Source organism: Pelobates fuscus, chromosome 4, assembly GCF_036172605.1.
Source record: "Pelobates fuscus isolate aPelFus1 chromosome 4, aPelFus1.pri, whole genome shotgun sequence".
Lineage (NCBI taxonomy): Eukaryota > Metazoa > Chordata > Amphibia > Anura > Pelobatidae > Pelobates > Pelobates fuscus.
This window is the reverse complement of record NC_086320.1, coordinates 213120244-213143261: the sequence shown is the minus strand read 5'-3', so window position 1 is coordinate 213143261 and position 23018 is coordinate 213120244. Positions and strand designations below refer to the sequence as shown.

Genomic DNA, 23018 nt, shown 5'->3' with positions numbered 1-23018 from the left:
CCCTCCTCTACCACGCATGATAAATTTCCCACTCGAGCTGCCAAGCCGAGACACCAACCACGTTTTGGAAGGGAGAGCCACACAGGAAAAACCCCACCTAGCCATCCACGTTCCTGACATTGTGGTCGAGACCCCGCTGAGATCCAAAGGATGATCTGTGGTACTGACGCAAGACACTCTCATAAGACTTCGGAGAGCAAAGAGCCCAGGGGCGGAGGCCTGCTTGAAGGTCACACACCAGAAGGCAAGCTACTATCCAAGCACAACATTGAGATAAGCAACGGCGTTTCACCCAGACAGGAGCCAACATGTATATTGTGGCCTATGCCTTTGGGGTGAATCCCTGAAGATAGAGACTCTGCTCTACAACTATTAAATAGTTAATCCTGTTTACAGTGCAGGGATCACCAAACACTTCTGTTTACTTATGATAAGTACCTGGTGGCAACATAACTTTCTTGTTAATGGTAGCATATCATACTGTACTAGATTAATGTAGTTGTTCTGGTTCCTATAGCCTGTTCCTGTAGCCTTTTCAATGTAAACACAGCGTTTACATTGCTGCCTAGTAAGCTCTCTAGTGACAATCACTCAGACAGCCACTAGAAAGTCCTGTGTCAGTGCTGCACAGTGTGCAGCACCCATGCTCAGCGTCTGCATAGAGGTGCTGAATGTTACCCATAGAGATCATGTGCAATATCCTCCCAATTCTGTCCTGTAAAAAAAGCTTTGGCTTAGCTGAGATCATAAAGATTGATGATCTCAGCTATAGAGGCGGAACAAGCCATGGCAAAACCGGCACAGCCTGGGGAAAAAAAAAAAAGAGTAAAATCACTTCTCGTGATCGTAAGGGGGGGCCCTAAACAGACACACACATTGACAGAGGCATACACAGTGACACACAAAACTTCTCATAAACTCACAAATTAACATTTTTACTTTCATTTATGTTCACCCAGCCTCCCTACCTTTGGATATTTACCTGGGGTCCAGTGGGGCTCCTCTTTCTTACTGTGTCGCCATTTGTCGAGCCCTGTTTGTGTTTAACATTTTAGGTACATACTCTGCATTGCTTTTTAAAATCACCAGTTGTTCTATGGCCTGCCTTACTCCTATTGTACAATTTGTCTGGAATTATCTCATTAGATGACCACACTTCGATTAAATTGCTCAGTTAGCTGGCAATAAAACCCTAGCACTAGTATCCAAGCCACTGCCACAGTAATGTCACTTGCTTGTCTAGATTGGTTCCAGTGTCTTGTGAAATCACGTCTGGTTCAATTGTACATCTACATCTATCTTCTTGTCAAGTTTATTGTGACCCTTATTAGGTACATTGAATCTTATGGTTAAAATATCTTGAAGCTAAGTTCAGATATCTATAGAATTCAAGGACCAAACCTGATTTAGAAGGGTTATTTAAGATTACAATTTAGCTAAAATTCAGGTTTAGAGAAGTTTAATTAAAGGAAAACGAATGTTACATATAACAAACATATTGCTGACCCTATAGTGTTGAAATGACTTTCTAGTCCCAATGCCAACCTAAATATCATATAGTAAAATCTGTCTGCTGGTGTGGGCTCTGTGCCTGGACTTCCTCCTTGGGTGACATCATAAGAAGTGATGATCTCAGACAATCACAATGCTTTACCATAGGAAAACATTTGATTGGCTGAGATTGTCAATTCTGATGGTCTCAGCCAAGGAGGCGGGCTGGATGTGGAGCCAAATGCTACCCTGGCCAATCAGCATCTCCTCATAGAGGTGCATTTAATCAATGCATCTCTATGAGGAAAGTTCAGTGTCTCCATGCAAAAGTTCCACAATTTGTCAAGTTTTGGCAAAGTAGTATGTTACATAAGGCAAATTATTCACTCCCCACTTTGTCTTTTAGATTTTGACAGTATTTTAATTACAAGGAATTTGAATTGCAGATCATTTCAGATCTTATCTTATTATATTAAAAAAAAAAAAAAAGCACTTTTGGTGACAGAGCCTTATTCATATTGCCCAAGAGGGCATATTACACAGAATGCAGCTCAATGAAAAGTCTGTGCAAGGCAACTACTCTGGGCAATTGCCTCCCACCGAGCTAAATTATGAGTATATAACTAGACCGGTGGTTTAATTGACATCCCTGGGGGTGCAACAAGGTTACATTTATAAAAGTGACAATCTCTATTGAAATTAGCACATCCCCCCCCTATTTTACAAAAAGACACTTCTTATTATATTGAACCTATGCTTGGTATAGTTTGATGGCAAAGTAAATGTTTACAGCTCACACTCTTTTCTATTTGTTCTAGCAGAGTAAACATTTATCAAAGTAATCCTACTCTGTCAGTCACCATCACATGCACCCTGTATATGCAATCATCTTTTTTGCAATTTGATATACTGTTTTGTAGAAATGTGCTATGCCCATTAATTTTTTTACTTATATTGGCATTTGCTTTAGAAACCAATTTAAGTTATGAAGCCAACATATATCTATTTATGTGTGTAACTTTACATGTATGGTCACAGACCAGAAGCAACTTAAATTTTGAAAATCAGCTAGCTAATTTTCCTGAATCACAAAATTATGTAAATGTAATATAATGCATGATCAATGATCCATAGCTGTGCTAAAAACTTCCTAAGGTTTCCCAAGGATAACACTTACTGACAATGCTCTCATTCATGAGTGTTTAAGAGTACAGACAGAGCGGGATTGGAAAATATTACATAATAGTATGTTCTCAGTCTTCCTGTGCATAGGACATTTTTTCACTCCTTTAATGTTAACAAATGTCATTAAGTTTATTATCAGCAATACAGCTTTCAGGAAGGAGAAAACAACAATTTAAAATTGGACCACATTTTGACATAAATGGCAGTATATAAGTAACCACACTAAATAAAAATGAATTAATATATTTGCGTCAGGAGGTGTTTGAGCGACTGCCAAGCTATAGGCATGCTACAAATCAGCTTTGTACTTTTCCTACAATAAACTCTAGAATACCATGAACATTTTAGTACTATATTTCTAGCCAAGATTCTCAGCAACATATAGACTATGGGCAAGAGAAATAAAAAGCCGGTACAGGACGCACCTGAGATATTGGTTACCTGCTCTCTCATGCAGGTAAGATGGCCCACACAGAAGATCTAAGCTCCCACTCCTCCGAGGATCCAGATTTGGACACATTGGATGAGTTCCTGCCTACAGCTCAGGGTTGCTCCTCAGCTATAGTGAACACAACTAGAAGTTCTCTGGCTACTAAAAGGGGACATCAAAGACCTCTTCTCCAACATAAAGCCAGCTGTTTATGGCAGGCTTGGAGATACTAAGGGAGGAAAATTTTTACCCTAACAGGCCAAATTAAGGCTACAGAAGAGGACGCACAATTTCTAACCACTATGCAAAAACATCACAGGCCATGTCACTCCGTATGGATACTCAAGGGCAATTCTAGGCACAGAAACCTCAAGATTAGAGGTATTTCGGAGGAGGTCAGTGATGTGGAACTTCTTGCGTTCAAATCTCACTTAACTGCCTCATGAGAAAATCAAAGCTTTAAAGGGACACTCCAGGCACCCAGACCACTTCTGCCCATTGGAGTGGTCTGGGTGCCAACTTCCACTACTCTTAACCCTGCAAGTGTAATCATTGCAGTTTTTTTATAAACTGCAATAATTACCTTTCAGGGTTAACTCCACCTCTAGTGGCTGTCTACTAGACAGCCACTAGAGGGAACTTCCTGACTCATAGCAAAGATTTTCTTTGCTAAAGCGTTGCTGGATGTCCTCACGCTGTGTGAGAACCTCCAGCGTCGCTCAATTCCCCATAAGAAAGCATTGAATTTTTTCAATGCTTTCCTATGGGGAGCGCTAATGCGCATGCGCGGCATTGCCACGCATGCGCATTAGGTTTCCTCGGCCGGTGGGCGGGATCTGTCTCGCCCACCGGCCGACGGAGTCAAAAGGAGGAGCGGCGTGGAGGAGGAAGCAGCGACGAGGGACATCGTCGCTGCCTCTGGTAAATAACTGAAGGGGTTTTCACCCCTTCAGCAACCGGGGATTGGGGGGTGGGAGGGACAGGGAACCTGCAGTGCCAGGAAAACGGATTGTTTTCCTGGCACTGGAGTTTTCCTTTAAACATCAACATAATGTATCATATTACTAAATCACCTGTAGCCTCATCTAACGTTCCTCTTGATATCATTGTTACCTTTGGCACCATGACGGAAAAAAACTAAGTTATGGCTGTGTCAAAGTGGAAAATTATGTATGCGTTTGAGGCACCAAGAGTAACTTTTCTACTCGACTTATGCTGTTACACAATTTGCTGGAGACAAACCTTCAGGGATGTTAACCAATGCCTACAAGCAACAGGAATCAGCTATCATTTGGGAACACCTAGAGCCCGGCCGGTGGAACATGAGGGCATTACTTACCATCTACAGACACCTGAAGCAGCAGAGCTTTTCTTGCAGCAGCTTGACTTTCCTACCACTGAAATCTCCTGAAGGATGCCCCCAGCACCCGGACATAGGACACAGACTCCATAACCCCCTTTCTGTCAATGAAGGCCCTTCTTAAAGGCGCTTCAGCAGGTCATCCCATCTTGCTCTTATGCTCATGGGCCCTTGAAGTTGGCTATTGGGCTTAGAATCTTATTTTCGCTATACTCTTTACCAGGTCAGGTTTACTGGCATTTGGACAAACCAGGAAAATACCAGGTGGGCTGCAATGGGCACGGGCTGATGCCTACTGGGCTGGCGTTTCTCAAATGCCAACCCAGAAAGCAGGATGGCGGCCACCGGTAGGAGGTAGAACAAGAACAAGTTCACCTTTCTACTGTATCAGAGTGTTGCCCCATGTAACCACTGTAATGATCTGATACTTTCCCTGGCGCCGGCCTGAAGAAGCTGTCTGTAACCATTGGGTTTCCAGACAAAGCAGCACATCTCCCACCGAACCACTAGGGTACAGGTTTGCCCTCTCACTAGCCAAAAGTAAGCCTTGAGGAGGGGGCATACACTTTTAATTAATTATTCCTCCTCACAAATTTTTCTCCCACCTTCCATCACAACCTCAGTCCCCCACTACTGCACCCACCTGCCTGTACCTTTTCTTGTTTCAGAAGACCAGAGACCAATAATCAACTTCTATACTCTAATCCTCTACACTCTATCGTACCTCTCCTATAAGAATTTTTTTTTTGTAATTAATATAGATGCTGTTATTTCAAAGGTATAAGTTTCTCTCTGCCACATCTCCCCTTTTTCTCTCCACCTGGCTCTCCCTGCTTTTTCTCGCTCAGAGCACTCTCTGCTCCTTTTTCCTCTGTCCCAAGCTCTCCCTGCTCCTCCTTCCTCTGCCCAGGGCTCTTCCTGCTCCTCCTCAGCCCAAGGCCCACCCCTGCTTCCCCTCTTCCCAAGGTTCTCCCTGCATTTCCTTCCTCTGCCCTAAGCTCTCCCTGCTCCTCTTTCCTCTGCCAAAGGCTCTCCTTGCGCCACTTTCCTATGCCCCATGACCCCCCTGCTCCTCCTTCCTCTGCTCCAGCCTCCCCTGCTCTTCCATCACTCCAGACGTTTCTGCTTCTTTTCTTCCCAGTCTTCCCTGCTGCTCTGCCCTCTGCCCCAGGCTCGCCAAGCTCCTCCAGTGCCCCAGGCCCTCCAGGCTCTTCTCCAGGCTCCCCAGCACTTCCTCATACCGCAGGCACTCTCTGCATCTCCTCTGCCCCAGATTCCCCTGCGCATTTTCTTTGCGGGGACAGAGCTGCTTTAACTCAAGATTTGCAAGAATATGTCTGAATTTTTTCTTACTGAAGAAGACACTAAGTTAAAGACATTATCGGCAAAGGAGGAAACTATATACTGAACTTGACAAGAGTTTTCAGAGCTGAAGACAGCTGTCAGACATGAGTTCAGCACAAAACACAGATCAAAATACTTTAAATGGGAGTCATAGGTCAATCGACAATTTTAACAAGTAGACCATTTATCTTTTTACCAGTAAAATAGGTTTTAAAACTTTATTATACCATACTTTTCCTGTGTATGTCACATAGGAAACCTTTGATTTGCATCATAAGCAAGATGGTGTGCCTCTTTAAAAGGCTCTACTATATCTAATACTCAAACAATTCATTTTTACGAACTCAAATTTTTCACAAAACAATAGCTGCACTATCATTGTGTCCAATTTAATTAGTCACAATAATTATACCTGCTGTAAAGTTTTGATTCATCCATTCTTCTTCATTTATTTTTTTACTTATAGTCATTAATTTTACCATTTGTTGAAAAGGTTACACTTTGCATTCTGGATGTGCGTTAGAAGCACACCCAAAAGTGTGTAACTGATAAAATTAAATCTTTACAGACCTAACAGGTAATTGTGCACATTCATGATCTAGAACAAGAATAGGCAACATTTTTAATACTGTGCCAAAACAAAATCTTGAAGTCAAAACCGAGAAGTGTACGTTTTTCTGCTTGTTTTATTTACCGGTGCTGCAGTTGTTGTAACGCAGTATTTGTGCATATGTGGGCTGTGATCACTTCCTCCAAGTGCTGTGATGCGTACATTGAGGATTGTCCCTCAACTCCTGCAATCACAGCTCTGTTTGCACTAGCAGACAGGAGACTCCTGATAGGTCAGAGTCAGTTTGGCTCTGGCTGCCTTGAGTGCTGTGCAAAGGCACCTCAAGTTGCCATAGGTTGCTGACCCCTGATCTGGAAAGTACCTTAAACATTTTTTTTTTTACCATGATCTTATATATATATATATATATATACACATACACACACACGGTATATATAATGCTGAGCATCAAAAATGCCATTTGCATGAATCTCAAATGTCGATATTCAGAGAGTTAATACGTGTTATATATATATCTTTTCATCATTATTATTTTGATTGCCAACAGTGACATTATTGTTTTCTCCTTACATCAAGCTAGACAGTGTGTTCTTTTCTGGCCTATGTTATATCAGCATTGTCCGAAACACTGTAAACAAAATAAAATCAAGGGATTTGTGTGAGCATTTAGCTGCTCTTTCTTACTGAGGGTTTTGGAATTATACTGGATGAATTATTAAGACCTTCTTTGTTGCGTAGGGAAAGAAAGGATTTGTTCCTGAGTGATTGCTTTTCACTTCCTAAGGTGAACATAAATAAAGGGGTTTGCGGTTTTGAATAAAAAGGCCAAGCACAATAAACAGTTGTACAGGGCATTCATTTGACTTCTATTTGTGTGTAGTCTCCAAGCCAGCTCCATACTGGTCCTTGGTAAAACAGAAAAGAAAAATAGAGACACAACTGCACCAGTAGCAGGCAAAGGAAAAACATTGTTTATTAAAGAAACACATGTATTCCTGATACTGTAGTGCAGGCATCTATGTTTTGTTTCCCGGCTTTGTTGACAGGCCCTCTTCTCTGTGAAGATTACAGGGTTAAAGTGTACTTTTTCTCCTGCACCATACCGGTCTTGCTGCAGTTGGCCCCACTTGATCCAGTCTTCATCACTGAGATCTTGAGTCCCATAGGAAAGCATTGGGAGTCTATTGTGCATGTGTGGCAAAACGCTGTGCTGAGCCAATCAGCATGTCATCCTGATTCATCCTGCACACCTCAGGTGACACAGTAACATGTTTCAACACACAGTTCGGAAAGCACTGACTTAATGGGTTAAACTGTAACCGAAATCTTAGTTTCGGGAAGCACAGAGTGCTGCCAGGCAAAGGCGGCACCAATTGGCATATTGGCGATTGGCAGTAAGATGATGCTCTAAGCCAATGAAATACACAATACCCAATGAAATACACTTTTTTCTTCTATCAATGGAGAGCTACTGATTGGCTTAGAGCATCAACTAACTGTTCTAAGCCAATTGGCAATCGGACGTCATGAAACGGAGATTCAGAAGCCGGATGCCGCCTGAGGGACCTGCAGATCGACTCTTGATATATGCCTTTTGGTAAAACTGTCGAGAACAGTTTAACCCCTCAAGATAGTGCACCAGTGAGCCTCGTGGAACCATAACAACTTTATTTAGATGACGTTGTTATGGTGATGAGAGTGTCCCTTTAAGCTGTAGAGGTTATAGTAGCTATAGTGTCCTTTTAACATTAAAGGAACACAATAGGGTCAGGAACAAACATGTATTTATCCCCCTGGCCCAAACCATGATCTGCCTGCTTAGCTGACATCATCAAAAGTGGTGACCTGTACCATTCACAATGCTTTCCCATAGGAAAGCATCGGATTGGTTAAAAGAAAACTCCAGTGCCAGGAAAACAATCCGTTTTCCTGGCACTGGAGGTACCCTATCCCTCCCACCTCCCAATCCCCGGTAGCTGAAGGGGTGAAAACCCCTTCATTCAGTGAATGAGGCATGTCCCTCGTCGCTGTCTCCTCCTCTGCGCCGCTCCTCCTACTGTCTCTGACGGCCGTGGGCGAGACTGATCCCGCCCACCGGCCGAGGAGACCTAATGCGCATGCGCGGCAATGCCGCGCGCATGCACATTAGCGCTCCCAATAGGAAAGCATTGAAAAAAAAATTTCAATGCTTTCTTATGGGGAATTGAGCGACGCTGGAGTTCCTCACACAGCGTGAGGACGTCCAGTGACGCTCTAGCACAGATAATCTGTGCTATGTGTCAGGAAGTGACCTCTAGTGACTGTCTAGTAGACAGCCACTAGATTTGGAGTTAACCCTGCAAGGTAATTATTGCAGTTTATAAAAATAATAAGTGTAATAATAATAAATAATTACACTTGCAGGGTTAAGAGTAGTGGGAGTTGGCACCCAGACCACTCCAATGAGCAGAAGTGGTCTGGGTGCCTGGAGTGTCCCTCTAAGCTTGTCAAGCAGGCAGATCAGGGCCAGAGGCACTACACACCAAACATAGCCCTGGCCAAGCAGCATCTCCTCAAAGAGAGTATGCAGAGGGTAGAAACACTGCATGTCAGTGCTGCATACTGCCAAAAAATACATTACACTCTATAGCATCATACTATTTACTCATTTCTTTTATAGAGATTTATAGATTTTTTTTTTTTTTAGATTTCATCTACTTCACCAATTCCTTTGTTAGATTCAAAAAAACCCTATCCCATGAATGGAAAATAAGGCTCACCTACAGAGTGGATATCATTTACAACTAAACAGATTTAAAACATGAATGCAGATAAGTGTATTTATTTATGATATATTTCAAAATATAAAAATAAACATGGTCAATGAAAATATTTTCCCTACATACATTTTATAATGCTAAAAATACGCATGGCTATACCCTTAAAATGCTATCATTATAGACAGAAAGAGGTAGGCAATCTTCAGTACTTCATATGTTGTGGATTACATCTCCCATAATGCTCTTACAACCATAATGCTTGCAAAGCATCAGGGCACATGTAGTCCACAATATCTGGGGTACTGAAGATTGCCTACCCCTGCTATTGCCTGAAATTAGAGTGTTGTGCAAAAGAGTATGTGTTACCTAGGAAAACACCTTCACAGACATAGGTAAGAGCTCCGTACTCAGCCTGAGTATCTTGTTAATATCCCTTCTTTTCCAGCAGGACTCCTACAGTTATTATAATGGCTCATAGCACCTCACCATCAGCCAAGATGTGGTTAAGGGTGACAACAAAAGACACTTCATATGGTTATCTGCCCACATTTATACACAGATCCCCAGCAACGTGATGCAGACTCAGCAAGTGATGCATGTATTTTCTCATGCAAAAACACAAAAGACCTCCATAGAGATGCAACTTGATTTGATTTTGTAAGAAACATAGCAAAACAGAGGAACAGGCATAGCATATTTCCACAAAACAAAAAATAAAAAAATAAAAAAAAAATGTAAGTCACTCTGATGACGTCCAATACACCTCAACCCTAGTTTTTATTTATTTTTACCACAGTTGATGAAGCAAGTGTTTTCCTGTAATAATCGATTCTTTAAACAAACAAAAAGATAGATTTAGCAGGAACATTACAAAGCTTAGTGTTGTGACACATTCATTTAGTTTACATGTCCAGGAAAATAAAGCTGAAGTCATACTGAAAAACACTTTCTGAAAGTTACTGGCCATCTGCCTATAATGACAGCTGAAAGCAGAGGACATTTCTGCACAAATTAATTAAGATAGGACAAACATAATTCATATTTAAAAGACTGCTTAACTGGAAATTGAAATAAAACAAAAAAACAAAAAAAAGATTTCTGTCCACCCTGAAACACACACATGTGCATTACACATACACATTTTCTCAACTACTATGCTAGTACGGTTTTTGTAACAAAACTAGTTATATGATTTTTGCATTGATCAAAAGAAGAAAAATAAAATTAAAACTGGGTCTGTTGGTTCTTGGTTTGAATATTTAGTACGTTAACATTTTGTAGATTATTGCTTTAACCAGGCAATGGATATACCAAAATAGTGGAGATGCCTGAAAATATGGAAATGAATAAATATCCTTCAGCAGCATTTCTTCTAATCACTAGTAATACAAGCTTTCTGGGGAATAAAGAGATTCAGGTTATAATCATGTGATGTGGCTCAATGCGAAATGCTGTTTAACATTTTCAGCATGTTGTTAATGGGATGCTTATTTCCACAGATCCTCTAGTAGTGAAACAACTTATCAGTATACAAAAACATTCTACATAAGGGTACTTATATGAAAGAAGTTCGCTATAAGGGAAATCCTATAAAATAAATAGAGCTGATGTTCAAACAGAGAAAAGTAAAAACTTTTGTAAGAATTGCAGATGATGCTACATGCCAAGAATTTTACACAAGCCAAATGCCACAGAGCTTACTATTAGCAGTATTTATATGGTTTAGAATTATATGGCGATATAAAAACAAGGACACAGTTAAAGCAGCGCTGTAAACCCGCGGGTATATCTTTATGAAATACTCATACTGACAGTGTTGGAATTTCACAGGATCCATCATAGACCACTATGCTGTATTCTCGCGCGCTCCCCCACCCTAGCCAATGGATCACCAGTGGCGATGTCACTGTCTGCGGTCTTTGCAAATTATACAAAATCCCCAGACGGGGGCATTGCCGCTTTAATGTGGACAGAAATGAGGTGAAGACAATCCTGCTCATAAGCTTACAACTTAAGATATAATATAGCTGTCTCCAAAGTACAGGCGTTTTTTAGCGTTCTTTAACTTTTACAGCGACAATGCCCAAAAATATTTGTACATTCTTTGTTATTTTGGTTGTTTACCAAAATAAATAAAGTGATTGGTTAATAGTGAATATGGGCCTAAAGTGCAGTCTCTCAGCTTTAATTTGAGTGTATTCACATCTACATTGGAGGAAAGGTTTAAAGCGGCACTGTCATGCCGAACTTACCTTTCCCTAACCGCTTCCGCTTCCTCTTCTCTCTCTCTCTCTCTCTCTCTCTCTCTCTCTCTCTCTCTCTCTCAGGATCTGTTTTCTTCCTATCTGCTCTAGTTTTCTTTAAAACATAAGACAAAGTAGGGAGTACTTTGTCTTAAGTATTTTTCCTACGCTTGACCAGCTTTGACCCACTTCCTGTGAGTCAGAGAAATTTTCCCACAATACTTATCCTTTCCTCCGTGATGCCTCCTTTCACTTTTCCCGAATGTCCTGTCATTTAAACAGTACGCCAACAAAACTAACAAATTTCGTCCCAACAGAATGAGTTGGGAATGAACAGTTTGTTCATTAATGTTAGGACGCAATTCGGGACTTTTGTTTGGATCGGAATTTCATTCAAATTAATTAAATGCTGATCTATTTGTGCAGCGAGAAATACTTCGTATTAGTGAATAAGGGAGATTTAAATCTCCCAAATGCCCCTACTCCCTATACTGCGAGTAGGGGCATGGCTGCTCACTGTTCTAAAAAAATAAGCTCCCCACCCCCGAATCAATTAATAGGGGACCTAGTACAGGTCCCCCATGGTGGAGCATCTAGAAAAATTATTAACAATTGAGGACACAGTGTCAGCCCCCACCCGTGTCCCATTAGATTCCACAAAACAGCCCCCCCCCCCCCCTGGCCCCCACCCATGAGCGGCGGGTGGGGACCCCAGGTAACAAAAGGGGGAGGGACCGATTGTCTTCCCTACCCCCCTCCCTCGAAACAAAACTGGGGGGGACCGATTGTCTCCCCTTCCCCCCGGCCCCCACCCATGAACGGTGGGTGGAGGCCCTAAGAAACAAAAGGAGGGGACCTATTGTCTCCCCCACCCCTCCGGCCCCCTCCCATTTTATTTTATGGACTGTTTTGCAATGTGTTATCTGTGCTTCTGTATGTCATTTATTTCTGTATTTTTTTGTACCCAGCACTGTGAATTCTTGTCAGATTAAATGTTTACTTAAATAGCTTGTGTCTTTGTTCTCTCTATGAGCTCACTCTCCAGAGGAAAGCTCAGGTAAATACATTACCAAAGGGGATGATTATATATGTCTGATCAGTAAAGTAAGGTTGTGATCCTATATTTCTAGTGTGTGGGTTAACCTAAGATGCCCTTATTTAAAGTCGTTGTGGTGGCAGTAAAGTGTGAGTGTAGAAGGTATTGCAGGGGTTAATTTAGTTGTTGCCGAGACCAGCAACAAGTAACCAGGGGTCTGGTGTAATTATCCCTTTACCTTCCACACTCTCCCCACTATCTCGGCTGGGTCAATAGCCCACATTTGTGACAGCCTTCAATGTGAATCAGATCTGAAAATGAACTTTAAAGCGGCACTGTCATGCCGAACTTACCTTTCCTCAATCTCTTCCTCTTCTCCCCCTCTCTCGGGATCTGTTATTCTTTTCTTCCAGTCTTCTTTAGTTTTCTTTAAAATTATAAGACAAAGTAGGGACTCTTTGCCTTATGGAGGATTCCTCCGCTTGACCAGCTCTGACCAGCGGAGGAGCAAAGTGTGCTTCATTTCCGCTGGTCAGAGCAATTTTCCCATGATCCCTAGCTTTCCTCCCTGTTCCCACAATACTTCCTGTCAGTATTGCCGAAAGTCCTGTCACTTAGACAGAACGCCGGGAAAACTGCCGAATTGCATCCTAACAGAATGAGAAGAGTTTCTCCATTGGTGTTAGGATGCAATTCGGTACTTTGATCGTATCGGAATTTCATTCTAATGAATGAAACTCCGATTCTATTCATTGCTGTGGCTGCATCTTGCAGCCGCTTAGTAGATAACTCCCTAATTCCCACGGTATCAGGGAGCTATCTACTAAAAGGCTGAAAGACCTTAATTGGTCTTTCAGCCAAATTTACTAATACTAAGTAAAGATTACTTAGTATTAGTAAATAATATGCCCCTACTCGCTATACCGCGAGTAGGGGCATGTCTAGTAAGCAGTGAGCAGCCTGTGGCTGCTCACTGTAAAAAAAAAACAAAAAAACACCTAATAACCCCCCCCCCCCTGTGCGGGGGTTAAAGATGGGGGGGACCTACTGGCCTCCCCCATGGCCCCCACCCCTGCGCGGTGGGTGGGGGCCCTAATAAAACAATAAGGGGGGGAGGGGGACACCTACTGTCCTCCCCCCGGCCCCCACCCCTGCGTGGTGGGTTGGGGCCCTAATAAAATAATAAGGGGGGGGACCTACTGTCCTCCCCCCCTGGCCCCCACCCCTGCGCGGTGGGTGGGGGCCCTAATAAAATAATAAGGGGGGGGGACCTACTGTCCTCCCCCCCCTGGCCCCCACCCCTGCGCAGTGGGTGGGGGCCCTAATAAAATAATAAGGGGGGGGACCTACTGTCCTCCCCCCCTGGCCCCCACCCCTGCGCGGTGGGTGGGGGCCCTAATAAAATAAGGGGGGGGGACCTACTGTCCTCCCCCCCTGCGCTGTGGGTGGGGGCCCTAATAAAATAATAAGGGGGGGGAACCTACTGTCCTCCCCACCTGGCCCCCACCCCTGCGCGGTGGGTGGGGGCCCTAAATGACCCCCCCCATCAAGGTGACTAGGGGTCCCAAGCCCCTAGTCACCCCCCCCCCCCAAAAAAACATTCTATCCCCTACCTACCCCCTCCCCCTAAAAATAGTGAGGGGGGAATAAAATAACTAACCTGTAAAAAAAAAAAATTAAACTTACCATTTGACGTCTTCTTTTTTCTAAATTCTTCTTTCTTCAGCCCCCAAAAAAGCCAAACAAAAATCCATCATACCCGTCGCACTTTAGAAAAAAAAAAAAAAAAAAAACGAGCGCAAAAAAAAATTAATCCATGTTCACCCATGGAGGGCACGCCGCGTACTGAGCTCCGCAGGGCGGGTCAAGGCTTATATAGCCTTGCCCCGCCCTGCAATTAGGCTTAGAACACACTGATTGGTTGGTTTAAGCCAATCAGAGTGCTCTGTGTCATTTTACACAGCGTGGGAAAATTCAAAAGAACTTTCCCACGCTGTGTAAAATGACAGATCACTGTGATTGGATGGTTTTCAAGCCATCCAATCACAGTGCTCTGTGTCATTTTACAAGCGTGGGAAAATTCCAAAGAACTTTCCCACGCTTGTAAAATGACACAGAGCACTGTGATTGGATGGATTTCAAGCCATCCAATCACAGTGATCTGTCATTTTACACAGCGTGGGAAAGTTCTTTTGAATTTTCCCACGCTGTGTAAAATGACACAGAGCACTCTGATTGGCTTAAACCAACCAATCAGTGTGTTCTAAGCCTAATTGCAGGGCGGGGCAAGGCTTTATAAGCCTTGACCCGCCCTGCGGAGCTCAGTACGCGGCGTGCCCTCCATGGGTCAACATGGATTAATTTTTTTTTGCGCTCGTTTTTTTTTTTTTTTTTTAAAGTGTGATGGGTATGATGGATTTTTATTTGGCCTTTTTGGGGGCTGAAGAAAGAAGAATTTAGAAAAAAGAAGACGTCAAATGTTAAGTTTAATTTTTTTTTTTACAGGTTAGTTATTTTATTCACCCCTCACTATTTTTAGGGTGAGGGGGGTAGGTAGGGGTTAGAATGTTTTGGGGTGGGGGGGGGGGGTGACTAGGGGCTTGGGACCCCTAGTCACCTTGATGGGGGGGGTCATTTAGGGCCCCCACCCACCGCTCAGGGGTGGGGGCCAGGGGGGGGAGGACAGTAGGTCCCCCCCTTATTGTTTTATTAGGGCCCCCACCCACCGCGCAGGGGTGGGGGCCGGGGGGGGAGGACAGTAGGTCCCCCCCTTATTATTTTATTAGTGCCCCCCACCCACCGCGCAGGGGTGGGGGCCAGGGGGGAGGACAGTAGGTCCCCCCCCTTATTACCATTTATTTTTTTACAGTGAGCAGCCACAGGCTGCTCACTGTTTAGTGGACATGCCCCTACTCGCGGTATAGCGAGTAGGGGCATTGGGGAGATTTTAATCTCCCTTGTGCTATTATGGGGGTCATATTGACCCCCATAGAGTGAGGGGGGGATCTGGGGGGCTTATGAAGTGGTGGGGAGCACAGCTCCCCACCGCTTCTGTCTTTACATATTACAAGGAGGGAGCTGCACGCCGGTAGCTCCCTCCTTGTAATAAACTGAACGAACAAACGAACACTGATACACAGTGTTAGTTTGTTCATCTGATTTTTTCTATTCATTCATTCGTCTGTCTGATGAATGAATGAATAGATGAAATTCCCGTTCGCATGTCCAGGTGTTTCACTGGGCATGTGCGGGAATCTCACAGTCTCTGTAGTGTGGGTAGATGACGTGTCCCGCAGGGACTTCACCTACCCACACAAAGATGGCGGCGCCCTGAATAAAGATCAGGGCAGAAAATACAGATTTAAAAATAGGTAATCTGGGGGGCTTAGGGGCATTTGGGGGTGACTAGGGGGTCAATTGGATGTAGTGGAGGCGGGAGGGGGGTTAAAAAAAAAACGGGATTCGGCATGACAGTGCCGCTTTAAACAAACACTCAAGTCTGGGGGAGGCGGATATAAAATCCAAACAAAAAAAAACATGGATACAATTAATTTTGAATTTAGTTTTTTGTGGGGATATATCTTACAGCCTATGTTGTTTTATGTTGTAGATCATTGAAAAAGGGGGATGGTAGATGCACTATATAGTATGTCTGCCACTTCCATTAGCATTGTGGAGCTAACGCACACAGAAGAAAACATGCCTGCTTGTCTGACAGCCAGGCAGGTGTTTCTGCTCCCAAATATAAAAATTTAGATTTCTATTAAAACCGGCACTTTTATAAAATGATCATAAATATGACAGATTCCAAGCTGTGTAGCGTGCTACTTAAAAGGACACACCACCAGACCTCTAAAGCACTTTAGCTTGCTGAAAAGCTTTATGTGTTAAGAGTTTGTCCTCTTTTTTGATCAATTTGGAAAAAGTGCAGATTACAATAGAAATTTACACTTTAATAAATTAACTTGGTTACACCCCCTGGCTGTCAGACAATTGGTCCTCTTACTTCCTGGCTGGTTAGCTCAGTGGAGCTAAACTCAAGAGACAGCAATTGATGAGAGCACCTGCCTTGCAAAGACTTCTCATTAAGCTTCATTGGGAAGTCTGTGATCGGACAGCCACAAAAAGTCTGGGCTGGGTATTGCAGGTTTTGTGAGCTGTTTTTTTTTTTTTTCAGATATACCTCCAATGAAAAAATGCATAATTAAATGCATGCAAGTATTCATTTGGGGCAAGATCTACTAAATAGTGATATCGATTTTGTATTTTGGACAGTGGAGTGTCCCATTAGTCTCTCTCCCTAGTGTCTATCTCCCAATTTTACCAATATATGTACAAAATGGAGGACAAATTATTGACTGGAATCCAGAGCAGTGCCTCCAATTGTCTACCACAGAAATAGTACTTAACATGGAATTATTATTAAAAATAATTACAATAAGTAGAGTCTGTGTTCTCTTAACTGAATGTTTAATCCTTAAATTACTACTGTATATTAATGTAAATACATTTTGAGTCCTGTAACATGTATTACATTTTCAAAGTGGCCTTCGGCACAAGTTTGAGCACAACAGACTTGGGTGAGTTAAGCATTTCTTTATTTGTATGTTTCTGCAGAAACTATTCAAATTTCTGCATGTAAAACAAAAAAAAATATTGTTTTCATCAGAAAAAAAAAAAAAAAAACAACACTGATTCAAAATGCTATTAGTTGTATTAAAGCTTTATATGTGACCAAAATATTACTTTGCCCCTTAAGGACGGCGGGTGTGCTATGCCGTCCTTGGGGACCCCGCTCTAAACGCCGGGGTGCGGCATAGCACGTCTCCGCCGTCCTTCCTACTTACCTGGTCGCCGGCAATCCCACGCAGTCCAGGGGTTCCCCCGTAGTCCCTTCCGGGCCCCCCCCTGGGCCATGTGATCGTGAGGCCCTCGCAAGGCCCTCGCAAGGACCTCGCGATCACATGGACGGCATACCTGTCCATAGCAATGCCAGCTGGGGGAGTGCCTGTAATGACAGGTACTCCCCCTGCTGCCTGAAATAAAAAAATAAAAAAAAACACATTTAAAGCAGTGTAAAATTAAAGTATATATACTTAGATCATATATATAATATATATGATCTAAGTATTTATAAACACATATATACACATACATAATATTAAAATACACTTAGACTAATATATAATTATATATATTATCAAAATACATATATAATTATATATTTATATATAATATGAAATTAATATGTAAATACGTAAAAAAATAAAATAAAAAATAATAAAAAACAAAAAGATATATGTGTAATTTCGTTCTAACTGTATTTTAAAATTAATATTTATATATAGATATATCAAAATACACGTAGAACTAAATAATATATATCTATATACATAAGTATATACATATACCTATACATAAATAAAAATTAAAAAAAAATGATATTATATATCAAAATCCCCTGCACTCACGCTTGTGATGTTCCAATGCCAGGCGCACTACCAGAGCTCCAATATATATATAACATCTAAAAAGAAAGGCTGCTCTCCGGACTTAAAACGAAACTTTTATTGAAAAAACTTAAAAATAATGACCAACCAGGTTATCCTGTTGTCTCTGACCCTGAAGAAGGTCCCGATCGGGGATCGAAACGTTGGTCATTATTTTTAAGTTTTTTCAATAAAAGTTTTGTTTTAAGTCCGGAGAGCAGCCTTTCTTTTTGGATGTTATATATATATATATATATATATACATGCACATACACACACACACACATATACATATATATATATATATATATATATATATAAAAATAATTCTACGTATATATTTACGAAATAATTTTACATAATTACGTAATTTTATTAATTACAATTTGCGGGACTTGCCTGACAACCCAGGCCGAAAGTCCAGGGAATTTAGTTTGCTAGCACTATATTTAACCCTGTAACTTTCCAAGACACCATAAAACCTGTACATGGGGGTACTGTTTTACTCTGAAGACTTTGCTGAACACAAATATCAGTGTTTCAAAACAGTAAAATGTATTACAACGATATCATCAGTGAATGTGACATTTTTTGCATTTTTCACACACAAATGGCACGGACGATATAATTGTTGTGATATGTTTTACGGTTTTGGGCTGTGTGTTTTGGTTTACTAATATTGTGTATGGGGGAGGTCCAGTCTTTTATTAGTAGCCACTTCATCTCAAACTCTGGCCAGAATTGGTCATTCTCATTCCTGAGCTACCATAGACAACATAACCAATCTGACAAATTTCAATCAAAAAAAAAAGTAAAATCAAGCCTTATATTTGACCCTGTAACTTTCAAAACCACTATAAAACCTCTACATGTGGGGTACTGTTTTACGCGGGAGAATTCGCTGAACACAAATATTAGTGTTTCAGAACAGTAAAACGTATCACAGCAATAATATCATCAGTGAAAGTGTTGTTTGGGTGTGAAAAATGCAAAAAATTTCACTTTCACTGACAATATCATCTCTGTGATATGTTTTACTGTTTTGAAAGACTAATATTTGTGTTCATCGAAATCTCCCAAGTAAAACAGTATCCCCGTGTACAGGTTTTAGGGTTTCATAGAAAGTTACGGGGTTAAACACAGTGCTAGCAAATTAAATTCTCTGGACTTTTGGCCTGGGTTCGCAGGAAGGTCCCTCAACTTGCAATCAATAAAATTACTTAATTATGTAAAAATATTACATAAATATTCACATAGAATTTAAATATATATACACATATTTATATATTTGAAGTTTATGTGTATATTTATGAAATTATTTACACATGTATATTTCGTATTATTTTTATTTATACATAGACACAAATATCATTCCATTTTAAGTGTATTTATATATATATATATATATATAAATAATTTTTTTAATTATTAAAAATTATTTTAACTTTTTTATTTATTTATTTATATTTTATTATATATATATATATATATATATATATATATATATATACACATACATACATACACACTATATATATTATATATACACACACATACACGTGTGTAATTTAATTATACATGTATTTTATATTAATATATGTATATATAAATATAAAAATACACTTAGTATGACATATATATGAAATTTATACATATATAGATATAATACATATATAGATATATCTATATTTTAGATACAGATATATATTAGAGAGAGAGAGAGAGAGAGAGAGAGAGAGAGAGAGAGAGAGAGAGAGAGAGAGAGAGAGAGAGAGAGAGAGAGAGAGAGAGAGAGAGAGAGAGAGAGAGATTATTATTTTTTGACACTGGTTGATTTTATTTGACTTTATTTTTGATTTTACAGATGCAGGGAGCACTGACAGTCCCCCTGCAGGCAGATACACAGGCACCTATGGCGGCCATGTGATCGAGCGATCACGTGGCCGCGGGGGGTCCTAATCTGCCGCAGGGAGACTGTCTGGTCAGACAGGCAGTCCCCCTCAGACCGGGTTAAACGCTGATCGCCACCAGGGAAACAACGGCGATCAGGTAAGTACCCCAAGACCGTTATGACGGTTCAGGACCGTCAAAGGCCCTTAAGGGGATGTTTCCGATGACTGTCCTGAACAATCATCGGTCGTCATGGGATTAAGGAGAGAGCACAGGTAACTTTTTTCCCTTTGGTTTTTACTATATGTATTGGAGCAGATGTGTACTGTGGTCGTTGCTGCCGCCCAGGAGTGATGGGAGTGAGCGCAGGACCTTTCCTTTTTGTATTTAATTTTTTTGTTTGTCTATAGCAATACTTTAATTGGATTTTTAATAGAAATGCAATTATAGTCTGCAACCATAAAAAGAACAGAATAGCATTATACATAAAGACATTTCCACTAAAATAAAAAGAGTTATAAGGAACACTCCCACCCCCATAAATAAATAAATTAATTTACGTTATTGGGACAGGAGTGTCTCTGGGCACTGTCTTACAAATAGGGGTTAAACCATTTTCCAACAGTTTAAACTTTAAATGTCCCCCAAGACATAACACCCGTCTCCTTTCTTTCTTCCTCCTGACTGCCGCAACGTGTCAGCATATGCTCTTGGCTGATCACTGGCTTCCCAATGAGAATAAATCGTACGTACTATTACTTTCAATGATTGGCCAGTAATAAGGTGAGAATGACAGCTGGCACTAATTCTGACTTATCAGCTGGTAATTCTGCCCATCACAAATTCTAGCACTCATTTGGTAAAAGTAGAAAAAATTAACAGTCAACAGTCTGTCAAAGTTAGCCCTATTATTGTTAACACTATTTGCTGTATGCTCTATATGCAGCTTTAGAAAGGTGAGCTAGCAGTTGAACAATGATAAGACATAAAACAGATTGTGCAGGTCCCTGTAAGAACAGTGATCATTAGAAAATTAACAGAACAAAGGATTATCTCGGCATGCAGATAATCATGGTTGGTATAGAATAAATAATAGGGGCGTGGCTTGGCGCCGAACAGGAATGGCCGCCTAATCCCCGAGCTCCGCTCCAAGCTGCAACCACGCACGGCAAATAAGCACAATCCGGCACCCATGAGACGCACTAAAAGAGCCCAAATGACCCCCTCCACGCCAAGAACACAGGGGAACAGCTCGCACCCATCCATCCGCAGCTACCTGAACACGCCGGGAGACTTTCTTTCCCAGGAGGAAGCTTCCAACATGGCGCCCTCCTCTCCGAGCTCCACGCTGTCAGGGGAACTCCCGAGCACGGAAAATGGCCGACCGGCCCCACAGACTCCAGACTGGTACGCACTATTTGCCTCCCTGCCAAAAAAAGAGGATTTCCAGGCACTGCTAGAAGAGGTAAAGACCACCCTGCGCACAGAGATCTCGGCCCTGGGCACCTCACTCACAGCACTAGAGACAAGGGTACAGGCCCTAGAAACACAAGGCCCCAACCCACACTGCCCTGCAATACAAGCCACAGAGGCCCACACCAGACACATACAAGACCTGCGCCTCCACATAGAGGATCTTGACAACCGCAGCCGCAGGCATAATATCAGGGTGAGGGGCTGCAGAGAATCTGATGCACCAGAAGACGCTAGGGCCACACTGACCCCGATTTTCAACTGCATATTGGGCAGGCCAAGGGACGCCCGCATCCACATGGATAGAGCACATAGGGCACTGAGACCCAAACCCCCCCCAGGCGCACCCCCCAGGGATCTAATTTGCCACATACAGGACTTCCAATTAAAGGAAGAAATTATACGAAAAGCCCGCACGGAGAGAACATGGAGGATTGAGGGGCAGGCAATAGAGATCTACAATGACCTCTCCCACCTCACCCTGCAGGCCCGGAGAGCCCTGCGGCCCCTCACCGCTGCTATGCAAGATGCCCAGATAAGATACAGGTGGCAGTTCCCTTTTGCCCTTTCAGCTAGACAGGGCACCACGGAAGCCGTAATAAGAACGCCGCAGGATGTCTTGGCCTTCCAGGAAGCCCTAGGCCTCCCCCACACTCCTATCCCGGACAGGACTACATGCCCGCTTAATGAACGCCTCGCAGGGCGGCCAACACGCCGCACCCACCAGGGACCCGACAGAGATGCCCTACACACTCATCACCGACTAATCGACCCCGAAGAATAAGGAGATGGAGAATTTGCCCCCCCCCCCCCCCCCGCCACCGCCACCTACCCAGTGATGCCAGCCTGAATCCAAAGAGCTCTACTACCCATATCCACACGGGGAGGGGTGGGATGACCCCGAAGACAAATGCCCGATTGTCTTGCCTCTTTATTGACCCCCCCCTCTTACCTCCCTAACAACCAGAGATAAGATAAACTGACAACCATCCTAAAGGCAAATCGTCAGAAGCGGACATCCCCATGGCACTACAGCTGCCCTCACTTTGGAACTACGCCCACACCTCACCGGCCCATAGACCTATCACCACCCAGAAACTACCTGGCCCCACCAACTCAAGGAGTCGACCCTCACAACCCCGGAGCCCACAAACCGCTCAGGACCAACGCTACCTCAACGGGGACAACCCAGCAGAACCCACCAGAACGCCACTACCGGACTGAAGCCACGCAAGCCCCTGCTATCATACAGCACGAGACATAGAGTCTCACCTGTCACACCCCAATCCCTGCACATGGAACACCCGCTGACACGATACCTTGAACTGGCACCTCGGTATTACACTGGACTGCTTGTAAAGGACTTGTATGCCGAAGACTGACTCGAAAGAGCAAGTATTACGTTGAGGTTCACACCACTCATACACCTGTACACCACCCTACACACACACACATACACTCAATGCACTAGAAAGAGAACTCATACACGGACCCAAATAACCATAGACACCCACACCACCTAACCAATCTGGACACACACACCCAGAACATACCCGCAATATACACCCCCCTGAGGCCCACACACACGAATTCACCACAGACACCACGCACACACTAGAGGGTGGGGAATTACCACTCACCTACTACTATATACCACAGATCAAACGCTATTTTTTATCTACTCGAAACAGAGGGTGAGGGACCTAAACTTCACGCTTTGTCTCACTCTCGGGAGTTGTTTGAATGG

At 42.6% G+C, this 23018-nt stretch overlaps 1 protein-coding gene and 1 non-coding gene across 2 annotated transcripts in view; both read right to left on the bottom strand.

The window, feature by feature from the left end:
- Positions 1 to 23018, bottom strand: part of GALNT1 (polypeptide N-acetylgalactosaminyltransferase 1) — a 249115-nt gene that overhangs the window by 178454 nt on the left and 47643 nt on the right. The gene's annotated exons all lie outside the window — the stretch shown is intronic.
- LOC134609526 (small Cajal body-specific RNA 11) lies at positions 13693 to 13836 on the bottom strand. The gene has a single exon (XR_010090812.1). It is a non-coding gene; the product is annotated as a small Cajal body-specific RNA 11 (non-coding RNA).